The sequence below is a fragment of the Megascapheus bottae genome, chromosome X (assembly GCF_031878675.1).
Source record: "Megascapheus bottae isolate mThoBot1 chromosome X, mThoBot2.hap1, whole genome shotgun sequence".
Classification (NCBI taxonomy): domain Eukaryota; kingdom Metazoa; phylum Chordata; class Mammalia; order Rodentia; family Geomyidae; genus Megascapheus; species Megascapheus bottae.
Genome location: NC_143547.1, coordinates 24,478,458 through 24,489,010, shown reverse-complemented (window position 1 = coordinate 24,489,010; position 10,553 = coordinate 24,478,458). Strand labels below are relative to the sequence as shown.

Genomic DNA, 10,553 nt, shown 5'->3' with positions numbered 1-10,553 from the left:
TGAAATGAGAGTGGTTTCCAGATGCAAGAGGTGTGCCCAGTAGGAGAGTCTTCTCTTGTACTTTATTGTGCTTCAATTCCCCCAGTATCTCTGGACACACATTCAAATTGCCTTGGTGTGTGCTATTGACTTGTGTTTCCTCCCATCAGTATTGAGCTACAAGTGGTACACCTCCGAATATGAACTCAAAGGTCAAAATTCCTTGAACCAAATCAGTGAGCATGTTAAACAGACTAATTTCAGATTGTAAGAATTTGCCTTGTTTTACCTAGGAGATTGAGTCCTGGCTATGAATTATGATTTTAAAAAAGATAGAGACAAGAACCACTTTCATATCAACTTCCAAGTTTGTCCAGAGACAAATATTCTCCAGTTCCCCAAGGAAATAAGAACAAGCTCAATTTTTTTCAAAAGACCACCAAGGAAGCTAAGAGCCAGTGGGTCACAACTAGACTCCTAGATACTCAGGAAGCTGAGATCTAAGAAGTGAGGGTGGAAGCCAAGCCCACATATACAACTCCATGCAACTATTACGTTCAACTAGCCAGCAAAAACATAGACATGAAGGGTTGACTTCAGTGGCTTGTTTTTTTTTTAAAGCAAATGATAAGTGAAAGGCTCTGAATTCAAGGTGTCCTGGCACACAGAGACACAAAAGATCACCACTAAACATCCATAATCAAATCATAATCAGATTTTCTCTGTTCTAGCCACTCTTAAGGAGCAAAGTCAGTAGAGGCATATTTCCAACCCAGGTCTGGGTATTCCTGTTAGAATTAGTAAGGACCTCATTAATATATTCCCATTATTTTCCTAGTTGGGCCACAAGGCACTGAATGAATGAATAAAATACATGAATGAACACACATGTGATAAGCAGTGTATACTTAAAAGTATACTTGGGCCAGGCCATGACAGTGCACATCTGTCCTAACAGCTACTCAAAAGGGAGAGGTTGGGCAGAACATTTTGATTTTAGGCCAGCCCAAGCAAAAAGATAGTGAGACTCACTGTAACCAATAAGTCTGCTGTGGTGATGTGTGCTTGTCATCTACATGTGGCATATGAGCAGGCTGGCCTTGAAAACATCAACAAACAACAATTTGTTGTTATTCAAAAACATAAAGCCAAAAGTTCTGTAGCTTGGCCCAGATTTTGGAGCCCTTGCCTATCAGGTACAAGGTCCTAAGTTCAAAGTCAAAAAGGAAGAAGGAGACTCAGTGAATACCGGACAGATGAGCAACCCAGACTTCTGAGGGAATAAAATGGTTCACAGGAAACATTCCCAGGCCAAACCATGGTAGAAAATAAAAACTTAAGACCAAAACCCAAAGTGAGAGACCCTGTTCAATATTCCAGCTCACCAGGGGTCTGATCGCCTGGTGAGAATGGTCCTGCCCATGTCTATGCTGGCACAAGTCCGCTTTCTAAACAGGAGTCAGATTAACAGATTGGCAAAGCTGGGCCTCTCACTTTCATTCTACATCTGTGGCTCCTTCTGCTAATAGTGAAGCCACTGAACAGGAACACATCCCGGCTGGCACCCTGATGTGGCTCTGCCATGCCCTGGGCCCTCCATGTGGTGAGCACATCCACCTGGCAGGATTAGTGGAGAGGACCCTACCAGGAGATAAGGAAAAGACCTTGTATAAATATCTAATCCACCCTATCCATCCATAAAGCTATAGAGCCCCCACCTGACATCACCACTGTGATTTTACATAAATGACATTCAGGCTGGCTACAAAACCCCATGTGAGTCTCAACAGTAAAGGGCCTCTGGGTAATTCACCAGCTGGCTAGCTGATTTTAGCACAGTTAGTAAAACACTGCATTAACATTTAGCTTTTGTGTGTTGAACAAGCTGTGCAGTAAATTTTTCTAAATGTTACTGAAATATATTACCTGCAAACTATGGGCTAAGCTGAGGCAACAGCAGGAAAAGTCCTCGGAAAACCCAGATTTGAGAATATGTTTTCAATGCAGTTGGAGGATGTCCACAGAAAATATTTCGTGTCTGTGTGTGTGTATGTGTGTGTGTGCATGCATGCACAAGCTCACAAACATACATGCCAGTACTAGGACTTGAACTCAGGTCCAGAGCTCTGTCCTTTAGCTTTCAGCTCAAACCTGGTATTCTACCACTTGAGGCACAACTCTACTTCCTGCTTTTTGTTGGTTAGTTGGACATTTGAATCTGTTCGATTTAACTACCTGGGCTGCCTTTGAATCATGGTTCTTAGAACTCAGCTTTCTGAGGAGCTATGATTAAAGTTGTAAATCACTGGAGGCTTAGTGGAAATGATTCTTAACAGCTAGGGATACACAGGCCTAGGCTAAGAGTCTAATCTCAACCATATATGACCATCCATTTGATGCTTAGCTTTGTATATATTGTGTGTTGACTGCTGTAAAGCCCTTTACTAGAGGTCAGGTAGTTTGAGGAGTTTTGAGCCATAGCTTTCTTTATATTGTGAAATAGAGAATTTTATTCACATAGGCATCTGCCTTAAGGACTCTAATGCTTGATCAGCTGTTGTTAGTCCCATCCAGATACCTCAGTGCACAACACTGATTTGCTAGCATGCCAAGAGCATCTTACTGCAAACACCTGCAATGTCTGCCTGGGGAGTGTTTCTGGCTCAGAGCTTCCCCAGAGCTGTGGCAAACCAGAAGGGGGAATAGCTAGCATCTCCAGAGGCATTTCTCAATCAGTTGCAGGCCAGAATTGGAAGGCAAATAGTCCAGATTCCTCATCCCATGAGTGGGCATAAACCAAAGCACATTCCTCCTTGTTGTTCCATATACACAATTTCTCTTATCCATCAGAAAGGGGATTATTTCATTTTTAGGGAAATGGATAGACTTGGAAAAATAATGTTAAGTAAGTTACTATCAGAGAGAAAAAGGGCACATGTAGAGGATAGAGGTAAAATGCAAACATGCATGATAGTATACACAGGGTCATATGCATACATACACAAACATATTAACTAAAATATAGTATGTGCAGAAGATGATTCTAATGGTGTAGCTCTTTTGAACAACTATCTTATAGTCTAACAAAATGAATAGTAGAAATCTGGAATGTGTATTGTTAGTTTTTAGAGAAGTGAGGTCAATAGAACAGGGCTAGATGAATGGAGAGGGGAATGGTGGGAGAATTCAGTGCTAATATTCACTGTATTGATGTGAAATAGAACTAAGTAAATTGACAGGATGGGTAATTCGGGGAGAAATGAGAGAGAATGATGAAAGGGATGACATGGGTCAAGACGTATTTTACTCACAAGTTGACACACTGAATCAAAATCTTTTGTACAGTTACTTAAGAATAACAATAAATGAATGAGTGAGTGAATGAATGAATAGCTACTCCATGACAAGTATGGGACTAAAAAAGAACTTCAGTTTGATAAAATCTGCCCTTTGTTCCTAAATAAAAAAATTTTAAACCCTACAATTGCTTTTGTATTCATAATTTTAAATCCAATTTTATCACCAAAATATTTAAAAAGGAAATGCATTAGTTAGGAATTCGAAATTAAAATCAGAAAAGATCTTAATTTAAAGCTTAGTTTTGCCACTTAATTTCTATAGGGCCATAGGTAAGATTATTGGCTGTAATTATTCAAAGCCTTAATTTTACCATCATTAAAATCTTTAACAGGAAAAGAACATACCAGTCATGCATGGTTTTCTAAAGTTATGTAAAATAATAAATATGAGGGCTTAGCACAATTCCTCATAGGTAGTAAGTGCCTTATTAATTTCCTATTGCTTCTGGAACAAATTACCATGAATACATCTTTGTCACGGCAATGAAAAACTGCCCAATGCAGTCTGATACTCTAATAAGACATTGTATGTAACATTAGCAATCCTTGTTCCCTGAAATGAACAACCATATTGTCTTGTAGTTCTGAAAATCAGTGGTTCAAATTTGTCTCAAAAGCTCTAAAATCAAGGGGCTGGAAGTCTGTATTCTACCTGGAGGCCCCATTCTAAGCCTCTTTTATCTTCTAAAGACCACCTACATTTCTTGACTCATGATTGCATCACTCTGTCCTATATTTCCATCATCCCATCTCCTTGTTTGACTCTGATCCTCTCCTTCTCTATTATCTGGTTCCTTTTGATTACATTGGGTCTTGTCACATAATCCACAAGATGGAATGTGAACTACTTTGGATATTGCCATTACTCACCCTGCCACAGTTATCCCCCACCCCCACCCCTCTCCTAGGACTGAGAGCCTAGCATGCTACCACCTGAGTGATGTTCCCGTTTTTTGGGTTTTGTTTTTATTTTGTTTCCTTTTCACATAGAGTCTTATATTAACTTTGCCCTAGTTGGCCTCAAATCTCCTAGGTAGCTGAAATTATAGGTATATAAATCTACACCCATTCTAGGTGTTTTTTGTTGTTTTTTAAGGATTTGACAATGTTTATTCTCTTGTTCTGAAAACTTGCATGGAGAAATTAAACAAAGGGAAGAAATAAAACATATAGATCTCAGATGTTCCAAAGGAAAACAGAATAAAATGAGGTAGCCACTAATATGCCCAGACATTGCAGACTTAGTGCTCTTGTATTAAAAATTAAGAATGGTTTCTAAAGGGATGGGGAAAACATCTACCACCCTTTACAAATTTAAATAGAGGGCAGCAGACATGCTTTACACTTCAAAACTATGGTAGCAGTCAGTCTCAATGTGATTAAGGTAAATGTAGAATGGAGATGTTCTAAACACAGCTAAGATTTAGCAAATGTTAAACACACTAAAATCATGATTACATTGAAAGACAATGCACAAAAACCAAATAGGGATTTTGAGGGTTTTCTTAATGCTATTTAAATTCACAAATATGCTAATTTAAATACTCAATCCTATGTATCTAAAACACACAATGTATACATACAAGTATCTATTCTCTCCACATGTCAGCGCCTATTCATATCATGGTTTGGAAATGAGGAGAATAGATTTTTCCTTAAATTGTGAGTCAGTAGGTGTTTCTTTACAGTTAACTTTAGCAAAATTCCTATAAAATAGTAATTAACAATGACCTTTACGTGTTAACTCACAAAGAAACACCTTCAAAACTGCATTTTGTTAAAGTTTCTGTACTAAAATATAGAAAAACTGAACTACACAAATATTGAAAAGTTTAAAATTCCTTAATTTTTTTTATTCCTGGTACCACTACCACAATTTACAGGGCAATATACCTGATGTACTGAAAAGAAAAAGAAAAAGAAAAAGCTACAACAGATAAAAGACCTCAGGAATGTACATCTAATTGACACTGCATTGCATTAATCTATAGGTGCACTTTTTTGCAAACTGGCTATGACAGTCTTGAACAAGAAGGGTTTCCTGTTTAAGCTGCAGTAACTTTTCTGACTATGGATCATCGTTCCTTCTGTGGCAGATTTTTACAGTTCCTTTAATTAATTTGGGATGACTGTCTCAAAGTAACCTGCAGCTTTCCTGACAACTCCTCGCTCTCTCTCCTGCTAAGAACTGTAGCCCTTTTTCTGTTGTTTTTAAATCCTTCTGCTACCATATCCACCACTTCCACCACCAGATCCATAACCACCGCCATATGCACTGCCAGAGCTTCTTCCACCAAAACCACCCCCCTTCATGAGCCCATAATTGGATTGCTGTTGTCCACTGGAATTTCCAAAATCATTATAGTTTCCACTACCACCGTAGTTACCACCACCGTAACCATCATATCCTCCTCCTCCACCATATCCACCACCTTGGTTTCCATAACCCGTTCCACCTCCACCATAGCCTCCTCTACTACTATAACAAGGACCACCGCCATAGTTCCCACCATCACCTCCAAATCCATTGTATACCCCATCACCTCCTCCGTAGCTTCCTCTGGTCACCGCCCCCACCACCATAGCCTCCTCTTCCACCAAAGTTTCCACCACATCCAAAATTACCTCCTCCATCTCCAAAGTTTCCTCCACGACCCATTAAGTTGCCAGAACCACCTCCACGACCTCTATGTGATCCAGCAGACTGCATCTCTTGTTTAGAAAGAGCTTTTTCACTTCACAATTATGCCCATTAATAGTGTGTTATTTCTGAACAACAGTTTTATCAACCGTATCATGATCATCAAAAGTTACAAAAGCAAATCCTCTCTTTTTTCCACTCTGCCTGTCTTCTATAACTTCCGTGGTTTCAATCTTGCCATATTTTTCAAAGTAGTCTCTCAAATTATATTCTTCTGTATCTCCTTTAATACCACAAACAAAAATTTTCTTCACTGTTAGATGGGCTCCTGGTTTCACAGAATCCTCTCTAGAAACTGCTCTCTGGTTCTACAACACGCCCATCAACCTTGTGGGGTCTCACACACATGGCTGTATCAACCTCTTCAACACAAAAGTTACAAAACCGAAGCCCCTGGGACGTTTTGTCTAAGGATCTCTCATTACCCCACAATCTGTGAGTGTGCCCCATTTCTGAAAATGTTCTCTTAAGCTATCATCTGTAGTTTCAAATCTCAGATCACCAATAAACAGCTTCTGAAGATGCTCTGGTTCTTTGGATCATGGCCCTCCATTTTGAGACTGGACTTGCCTCTTCTAACTCGAGTTAAATATGGGACCACCATTCTAGTTTTTTAAGAAAAAATAAAGCTACCTTAATCCTCAGAAGACTGTTAACTTCTCTATGTAATTTCTAATTTAAAGGTTGATAACCTATGGCAAGCATGGAACAGGTACTATGCCACTCATTGGTGGTTTCTCATCCCCCCCCACACCTACCTTATAATTTTTTGACCTTCTCTGAGAAGACAGGAATTCTGTACATTGCTCATGCAATCCATATTTTCTGTCCAAGAAGGCACATTTGAATGCCTAAAATTGTGATGATCATCCAGTTTCCCTCACTGATAATACAGAAATCAGACATTTTAAAGAAGATGATAGAGAAGGAAAAGCCAAACTTGGAGATTTAGAGACCAGAAAGAGATCAAGATCGAGACAATAGAGATGGAGACAGATGAGAGATAGAGTAGGGATGATAGAGGAGACAGAGACAAAAAGACAGAGACAACGATAGAGATATATCAGACAAGAGTCTGGAGGTGATTAATCATGATTATCAGCTTGATTGGACCGAGAAGTGTCTAGGCAATTAGGAAAGCACACTTTACTCAGTGTACCTAGAAGAACTGTACCATTGAGGATGTTTCCAGAGAGAATTAACAAAGCAAGGAAGACCCATCCTAAATGTACAAGATGTAATTTCATAGAGAGGATAGAAAAAAACTGCTAGTGCAAGCTTTCTTTCTCCTCCTCCTCCTCCCACTTCTCCTTTCCTCCTCTATCTTCTCCAAAATCTCCTCTTGCAACTCCTCCTTCCTGGCCATCATGGTATGAGTTGCTCCATTCTGCTCCACCTTCTCAGCTATGATGAACTGAAAACTCTGATACTCTGACCCCAAAGAAATGTTTTGTCAAAATTGTGTTTAGTGGGGTCAGAAGTTTGGACTATAGTACTTGCCTAGCATGCACGAAAGCCCGGGTTCAATTCCTCAGTACCACATACAGAAAAAGCTGGAAGTGGTGCTGTGGCTCAAGTGGTAGAGCTCTAGCCTCAAGAAATCTCAGGGGCAGTGCCCAGGCCCTGAGTTCAAACCCCAGGACTGGCAAAAATGTGTTCAAAGGTGTCTAATATAACATCAAATGTAATATCAGCAGCATTTTCTTTCCTGAATATAACAAAGGGGTTGATGGTGATAAAGTTTTCTAACAAAATTATGCAGATAGCTCTGTTGACACTATCAAGGCTCTCTTGCCTCCTAGAGAGGAATATGTTCAAGAAAGTAAACTAAAATGGTCTATAGCCCAATTTCCCTCTTAATTCAAGAGGTGATGTTACTCCAAAATACAGCAACATTTGTGTGTTTTCACTGATTTTCATCTACTTTCCTAACATATATTTCCATGTGAATGTCAGACATCTGAAACTCAGCAAGGCCGAGAACAAATTCCTGATTCCAGGCCATACTCCAAACTAAGTCAGTCTCTAAAGTTTTCTTTCCTATTATTTTTCCAGAGGTTAAGGCCAAGATCTGTCATTCATCTCATTCTTTCATACCCATGTATCATTGGTGAGCAAAATCTATGGTTCTACCACTGAAATAGATAAATATCAAACAAGGTATGATGAATCATGCTTATAATCCTTACTACATGGGAAGTAGAGATTGGAGGATTGTGATTGGCTGTCAAAATCCAAAAGTTCATGAGACCCCATCTCAGCAAAGAAAGCTGGATGTGGTGTCATATGCCTGTCATCCAACTACAGATGATGACTGGACCAGGATTTTGGTCTAGTGGTAGCGTGCTTGCCTAGCATACACAATGACCCGGGTTCGATTCCTCAGTACCACATACATAGAAAAATGCCAGAAATGGTGCTGTGGCTCAAGTAGTACAACTCTAGCCTTGAGAAAGCCCAAGGACAGTGCTCAGGCCCTGAGTTCAAGACCCAAGACTGGCAAAAAATAAGATAAATAAAATTCAAAAACAAATAGGACAATGACAGTCTATGATGGTCTGGGCAAAAAGCAAGACCCCTATCTCAAAAAATAATGTGTGTGTGTGTGTGTGTGTGTGTGTGTGTGTGTGTGTGTGTGTGAAGATTCTTCTGATTCTCCCTACCTCCACATTTACCACCTTGGCCTAAACCACATTCACTTCTCCACTGGAATATTGAAATAATAATCACCTGGTCACCTGTGTCTTAACATACTCAGAAGATTTTCCATACAGGAAGCTTACTATTTTAAAAGCATAGGTCACATCATGTCAACCTTGTCTTCAGAGTCCTCAGAGTCTCACCTCACTGAGAGTAAAAGTCAAAAGTGCCCACAATAGCTTTTGAGACCTTATGTAACCTGTCCCCTAGTATGCCATCTCATACTACTCTCTCATTTGCTTAGTCTGCTTCAGCCACACTGGCCTCTTTGCAATTTCTCAAACATGCACGACATGATCAATAGCCTTTGCAAATATGTAGAAAGCATTTCTGACAGCCATACAGCTTGCTCTCTCAGCATTTCTAAATGTCTACCCTAAATCACCTAGCCAAATGAGGTCTTCCCTGACCATTCCACTGAACACAACAGCTCTTCCCCACACCCACACCCATTTCCTAATTCTCCATAGGTCTCATCACCTCCTAATAAAGTACATATTTGTCGAGGTAATTATCTCCCTCTGCTACTTGAATATAAGCTCTTGAAGACAGAGATACTGATCATGCTTATTCGTTTCTGTACCTACAGCACCTAGAGAAGTATCTAGCACATAGTAGGTACCCAACAAAGGAACACTAACTTCAGTGAATTAAAAGACTGAACATAAGGCGCATGGTATCATTAATATGTGGCTATTAGATCCAAACAGTACAAGAGCGAGGATTCAAAAGTTGCATACCCAATGCTATGGACATGGTACTGGAAATATAAACACAACTACATAGACATAAAAACCTATGACTATAGACATAATGTTTTATTACATATATTATTATGTATCTATGACATACAAACCCTCAGCCTAATTTTGATTATGTTCTAAAATCTAAGTGCCAGTGATTGTATATAGAGATTCCCTTCTTGAATACCTGTTGGTTAAACACGTCATTTGAAACATAATGTAAAAATCCATGTTAATAAATTCTTTAATTAAATAAAAAAAGACTGAACAGAAGCACTTCTCAGATAATAATAGTCAAATGAAAAGAAATGATCATATGGGCTTGGAGTATAGCCTAATGGTGGAGTGCTCATCGGTCATGCATGAAACCCTAGGTTCAAATCCTGAGTACCACATACACAGAACAAGCTGGAAGTGGTGCTGTGGCTCAAGTGGTAGAGCACTAGCCTTGAGAAAGCTCAAGAAGAATGTCTAGTCCCTCAGTTCAAGCCCCGGGACAGGCAAAAAAATGTAATGATCATGTTTTAAGGATAGGGAGCATGTCCTAGAATTTATTTGAACTTAAAAATATATGCAATTTAGTTACAATTTTAGGTTTATTTATTTGGTTTTTAATGAGTTTTTAAGAAGCAAGATATAGGTAGGCCCTGGTGGCTCACACCTATAATCCTAGCTAATCAGCAGACTAAGCTCTTAAGATTGCAGTTTGAAGCCAGCCCAGACAGACAAAATTGAGACTCTGATCTCCAATTAACCAGCAATAAACAGGAAATAGAGATATGACTCAAGTGGTAGAGCACCAACTTTGAACAAGAACAGGAGTCCCTGAGTTTCCTCCCTCTCTCTCAATCTCTCTCTCTCTCTCTCTCTCTCTCTCTCTCTCTCTCTCTCTCTCTCTCTCTCTCTCTCTCTCTCTCTCTCTCACACACACACACACACAATTAACAAAACAAGAAGCAAAATATGATTTCCTAGTGGTAACAGTGTTTGCCTGGCATGCCTGAAGCCCTGGATTTGATTCCTTGGTACTACATACACAGAAAAATCCAGAAGTGATGCTGCGGCTCAAGT

The 10,553-nt window shown here is 39.5% G+C and overlaps 1 pseudogene; it reads right to left on the bottom strand.

Moving 5' to 3' along the window:
* Positions 1–5,368: 5,368 nt before the first annotated feature.
* LOC150040608 (heterogeneous nuclear ribonucleoprotein A3 pseudogene) lies at positions 5,369–6,592 on the bottom strand (annotated as a pseudogene).
* Between the last annotated feature and the right edge of the window lie 3,961 nt (positions 6,593–10,553).